Source organism: Myxine glutinosa, chromosome 6, assembly GCF_964187855.1.
Source record: "Myxine glutinosa chromosome 6, kmMyxGlut1.1, whole genome shotgun sequence".
NCBI classification, from domain to species: Eukaryota; Metazoa; Chordata; class Myxini; order Myxiniformes; family Myxinidae; genus Myxine; species Myxine glutinosa.
In genome coordinates, this window is record NC_136266.1 from 10,656,367 (window position 1) to 10,663,067 (window position 6,701).

The following is a 6,701-nucleotide window of genomic DNA, read 5'->3' on the forward strand; positions in this document are numbered from 1 at the left end:
AAACTACTCCCTCAGTTTTAGGGCTATCCCCACCAAACCCAAACTACTCCATCAGTTTTGGGGCTATCCCGGCCAAACTTTCTGTGGAACGTTTTAAGGTCCCAGCGGATGTTGTAAGGTAGGTAGGAGGTTTCATAAATTCCTGAATGTAATTATGATTTTGCAATTACCTCGAAACGAACCCGCCACAAATCCGGAAGTGAGCAAGATGAAGACAATGGGCTGGTTTGATAACATCTCAATACAATCGTGATTTAACACGATATTTTGTTATAGTATTCATGTATGATTGGAATGATGCGGTTTGGAATAAAAATAGAGATATTGAGTTTAAATATGAATGAGGAAATGACGTGAGGGTTTCTACTTTATAACAATACCTGGTGTTGGCCTAATGGTAATAGGATCGCGGGCTTGTGGTCCTAAGGTCCTGAGTTCGGAATCCCGTTGAATTAACGCCAGGTGGGGTTGACTCAGCCTGTCATCCTTCCGAGGTGGGCAAAATGAGGACCAGGTAACTGGTTATAGAGAGGCATTGCATCAGCGGCAGACGCGCCCACAGAAAAATGATGCAACCAGCATCCGGGTGGCTGCACACGAACCACCCACCCACCTTCTGACACTTCCATTCGTGAATTCGCCATTGACTGGGGATTGAACCATTCAGATGGGGTACGTTTTTCGTGCAAGTCCTTCACGAACAGGCTGTCCATGTCTGACGTTCAACTGAAGGTGGCACAGGAATGTGAAATTTATTGATTCCATGGTTTAGCATTCACCACTTCCGCATTGTTTGTTTGCTTTTGGCTTCCCACCTGTGTATAGCACAGGTACCTCGCTAGTTTTATATATTTAGGGTCAATATCAGAACTCATCTGTCCTCCAGCTTGGAATAAAGACAGGTATATGAGGAATGACTTTGTATTATGTTTTCTTCCTACTCGCCCCTCGCATTACTACAAGCATTACTATGATAGTTATTTATTTCCTATAAGGTATTGGTAATATACAATAATTTGTCTCCGAGTACAGACCCCCACCACTCCACCCTATTCCCCTATTTTGCATCTCTTCACTTCCTACCTCTTCACATTCCCATCAAATTATATTCACAATGATGATTATATCTACATCCGTGGAGTTCTGCCCAAACGCAGGTTCAGTGCTGCTAAAGGAGCCCCGTGGCTAGGATTACCCTAGGTGGTTTGCCTTTGCTATCTCAGAGCTAATATTGGGAGGAAATTGTAATCTGTATTCGTCACCACACGCACTTGTGGGATCGTTAACGACTGTCGACCAATAGTGGTAGGGTAGACACCCGGCTTAATGTCCATTTGTATGATGCGATGCATGGCACCAATCCGACAGTTTATAGTGCATCGCCACCTGACCTTCCACAACCGATACCACTAGTACACGTTCCGGACAGATCGATCAACGCGATGCTCTCTAGTCTAGACACGGTGCGGACTCATCTGAAGGCCAAACGGATTCGCTCAAATGGCACGGAATTTTTTTTTCAAAACACAAAGTCATTACCAGGCAACGATATTTGACATTTATTGAATTACGTCACAGTCGATATACCTCCTGCCCCGGCCTGACACACCTTTTGAGGCTTGAAGTGTTGAAAACATCTTATTTAGGTGAGGAAATGGCCAACGTTGCCATAGCAACAATAATTGTGTTGACAGCCTTGCAAATAGGGATTCACAGGTTTAATAACATGCTATTACCATGGTTCTAGCATTCTCACTTTGTTTTACAATCTCATTGTTGATATAGCACAGGAGTTTTCTCGATTGTAACTGAAAGCTGAGGGAGGAATATTTTTTTTTACAAAATACGAGCTCGATGAGTATTTTCCTTTGGCCGATTGTGCATTGAATAATTACATTGAACTTAATGATGCAGTGACACAAATTAAATAAATAAGATTCCATTTAAACAAGACCGATGGTCTAACTATGGTGTAGCTGGGCTTGGATCTGCTGAGTGGAGGATCTGCTGTCCCCCTGCCATGTCACCAAATCCTCAGCTCTGATTGGTGGACGTTTGTGATGGACATACATACAATGGACGACAGACAAATGCTGTTCCAGATGGCATTGCCCTAAGGGCTAGGCCGTAAAGAAATGGCTGCCAAAGCACGTGACCGATGACATCATTTTTTTTTCTCAACCAATTTATCCCTTGACCACGCTCAAGAAATTTCATACCGATTGGATAAAGCGTTCTACTTGTCGACTTATGACATCATAATGAAGGCACCTATGACATCATCATTAACATAATAACATATGTTATTCCACATGGGGAGTAGTTTACAATGAGCCATGTTTCTTTTTTTTCGATGGAGAGGTTTTGGAGATATATAAGTCGAGTTTTCTGGTTTTTCCAAGATGGCACCCATACCACGTGACCTATGACATAATTATTAGCATAAAAAATTATACGGGAGGAGTTCCTCCTGTGGTTAAAATTTCGTGTCAATTGGACCAACGGTTGCAGAGAAAACCAATAAATAAACTCACAAAATGGCGGCGGAATGGACATACATACATACATATATGCGGACAGACCAAAGCTGTTTGAGACGGCATTGCCCGACGGGTTACACCATAAAATAACAAGAAAGGGAGGAAGAGATTGTCATTGGTACTGGGTCAAGGCAATTGTAACGTCTTTGAGTATTGTTAAAGCAAGTTGATGAGATAGCCGGCTATGCACCGACGTTCCTTCACATCATAGAGAGGGTGAGCCAATACCGGGTTTAAACCCACAAACATTTGAATTAAAAACAGCCGTGAGCAGATATATGGATCTGGTGAGGCAACAAAACCCCCCCCCCCCCCAAAGATCCTATGGTTTTCAGGGCCGTGGCCTAAACTTCTCTCACACCTAAGATGGTCAGTGCCCCTTCCGCTCACGGTAAGCAACTAACATGCCAGCTGATATAACTAACATGCCAGCTGATATAAGTAACATGCCAGCTGATATAAGTAACATGCCAGCTGATATAAGTAACATGCCAGCTGATATAACTAACATGCCAGCTGATATAACGAACATGCCAGCTGATATAACGAACATGCCAGCTGATATAACTAACATGCCAGCTGATATAACTAACATGCCAGCTGATATAACTAACATGCCAGCTGATATAAGTAACATGCCAGCTGATATAACTAACATTCCAGCTGATATAACTAACATGCCAGCTGATATAACTAACATGCCAGCTGATATAACTAACATTCCAGCTGATATAACTAACATTCCAGCTGATATAACTAACATGCCAGCTGATATAACTAACATGCCAGCTGATATAACTAACATGCCAGCTGATATAACTAACATGCCAGCTGATATAACTAACATGCCAGCTGATATAACTAACATGCCAGCTGATATAACTAACATGCCAGCTGATATAACTAGCATGCCAGCTGATATAACTAACATGCCAGCTGATATAACTAGCATGCCAGCTGATATAACTAACATGCCAGCTGATATAACTAACATGCCAGCTGATATAACTAGCATGCCAGCTGATATAACTAACATGCCAGCTGATATAACTAGCATGCCAGCTGATATAACTAACATGCCAGCTGATATAACTAACATGCCAGCTGATATAACTAACATGCCAGCTGATATAACTAACATGCCAGCTGATATAACTAACATGCCAGCTGATATAACTAGCATGCCAGCTGATATAACTAACATGCCAGCTGATATAACTAACATGCCAGCTGATATAACTAACATGCCAGCTGATATAACTAACATGCCAGCTGATATAACTAACATGCCAGCTGATATAACTGACATGCCAGCTGATATAACTAACATGCCAGCTGATATAACTAGCATGCCAGCTGATATAACTAACATGCCAGCTGATATAACTAACATGCCAGCTGATATAACTAACATGCCAGCTGATATAACTAACATGCCAGCTGATATAACTAACATGCCAGCTGATATAACTAACATGCCAGCTGATATAACTAACATGCCAGCTGATATAACTGACATGTCAGCTGATATAACTGACATGCCAGCTGATATAACTAACATGCCAGCTGATATAACTAACATGCCAGCTGATATAACTAACATGCCAGCTGATATAACTAGCATGCCAGCTGATATAACTAACATGCCAGCTGATATAACTAACATGCCAGCTGATATAACTAACATGCCAGCTGATATAACTAACATGCCAGCTGATATAACTAACATGCCAGCTGATATAAGTAACATGCCAGCTGATATAACTAACATGCCAGCTGATATAACTAACATGCCAGCTGATATAACTAACATGCCAGCTGATATAACTGACATGCCAGCTGATATAACTAACATGCCAGCTGATATAACTAACATGCCAGCTGATATAACTAACATGCCAGCTGATATAACTAACATGCCAGCTGATATAACTAACATGCCAGCTGATATAACTAACATGCCAGCTGATATAACTAACATGCCAGCTGATATAACTAACATGCCAGCTGATATAACTAACATGCCAGCTGATATAACTAACATGCCAGCTGATATAACTAACATGCCAGCTGATATAACTAACATGCCAGCTGATATAACTAACATGTCAGCTGATATAACTGACATGCCAGCTGATATAACTAACATGCCAGCTGATATAACTAACATGCCAGCTGATATAACTGACATGCCAGCTGATATAACTAGCATGCCAGCTGATATAACTAGCATGCCAGCTGATATAACTAGCATGCCAGCTGATATAACTAGCATGCCAGCTGATATAACTAACATGCCAGCTGATATAACTAACATGCCAGCTGATATAACTAACATGCCAGCTGATATAACTAACATGCCAGCTGATATAACTAACATGCCAGCTGATATAACTAACATGCCAGCTGATATAACTAACATGCCAGCTGATATAAGTAACATGCCAGCTGATATAACTAACATGCCAGCTGATATAACCAACATGCCAGCTGATATAACTAACATGCCAGCTGATATAACTAACATGCCAGCTGATATAACTAACATGCCAGCTGATATAACTAACATGCCAGCTGATATAACTAACATGCCAGCTGATATAACTAACATGCCAGCTGATATAACTAGCATGCCAGCTGATATAACTAGCATGCCAGCTGATATAACTAACATGCCAGCTGATATAACTAGCATGCCAGCTGATATAACTAACATGCCAGCTGATATAACTAACATGCCAGCTGATATAACTAGCATGCCAGCTGATATAACTAACATGCCAGCTGATATAACTAACATGCCAGCTGATATAACTAACATGCCAGCTGATATAACTAACATGCCAGCTGATATAACTAACATGCCAGCTGATATAACTAACATGCCAGCTGATATAACTAACATGCCAGCTGATATAACTAACATGCCAGCTGATATAAGTAACATGCCAGCTGATATAACTAACATGCCAGCTGATATAACTAACGCACCTTCACGGTTTGCATCCACAGGTTCCCAGGCACTCACTCTTTCAGAGCAGAATCTTGCAAATCGACCAAGTCAAACCAGAGAGCCTCCGATTGAGATTAACAATGGCGCATTACCGACCGCAGACGCCAAGCTCACTCACTTCCCAGCTGCACATCCTGCGGCCTGTAGCCCCTCTGGGGACTGCTCATCCCCTGGTCCCTCGGAGGCCAAGCTGCGGCTGAAGTCTCTCGGCTGGGCCCCCAGACACGGCCTGGCTGGCACTCCTCGCCGCTGGATACAGTTTTGTGACTGTGTTCCTGCAGGGAGGAAACCGCAACATTAGTGCATGTTATATTTACCACGGTGATCAGTCATGGTACATATCTATATGTGATGTGTTGGCGAGATTCGAAGAACCTCAGACACATCATATTTCTCGAACAAATCCAACAGGGATGACCTGACCATAATTATCCGAACTCAGATGATTTTTCCACAATATGAAACAATTATTACCATAGCAACCGACACACTAAAGTTTATATTAAAGTAGAAGCTTCTTTTTCATTTGGTCTATGTTTCTCTTCAAGAGATATATCATTATTTAACGCTTTTGAACCATCGCTTAGGAAGCCGATGGGACCCCAACACAACACGACTTCAATATGACGTAATACTCCCCAAAATGCTCGGTTTGAATGTGCAGAGACCTCAAGAAGATGAGTTTGGGATGAAGTAAAATATACCATGTGTCTGGCATAAGGATTGTTACCGGAAATGGCTCACAAAGCTTCTGAGAGAAGCCAAACATACCTGGGAAAGTACCTGAGAGAAAGGGCTGTGCCTCTGCACAACGAAAGACTTCGAGAACTTCCTCAGCTCACCAAACGGGCAGTTGCTCGTAGTACAAACTCCCAACTATGTGGGTCGGTGCAAGGCCTAAGTGGAAGGGTGCGTGCTACACAATCCACCGACGGATCGCTACCAGCGAATGGACGGTGTACCTGGATTATGTTCTTCTGAACATCGATAGGAAGGACACATCTGGGGCTTGTGAATGTACAGGGTAAGCTTAAAGTGATTATACTTATTGAAGTGTGTGTGTGTGTGTGTGTGTGTGTTTGTGTGTGCATGTGGGTGTTTGTCTGCTTGAGTGCAATTGATGCGTCCAATACGAATCCAATATTACG

At 42.2% G+C, this 6,701-nt stretch overlaps 1 protein-coding gene across 1 annotated transcript in view; it reads right to left on the bottom strand.

Annotated features, from left to right (window-relative positions):
* The window catches only part of LOC137429577 (dual specificity calcium/calmodulin-dependent 3',5'-cyclic nucleotide phosphodiesterase 1A-like), a 234,385-nt gene extending 228,563 nt beyond the window's left edge, over positions 1-5,822 (bottom strand). The window contains exon 1 of the mRNA XM_068119595.2: positions 5,672-5,822. The gene's annotated coding sequence lies outside the window, so the exon portion shown is untranslated. The remainder of the gene's footprint in view (positions 1-5,671) is intronic.
* Positions 5,823-6,701: the final 879 nt, after the last annotated feature.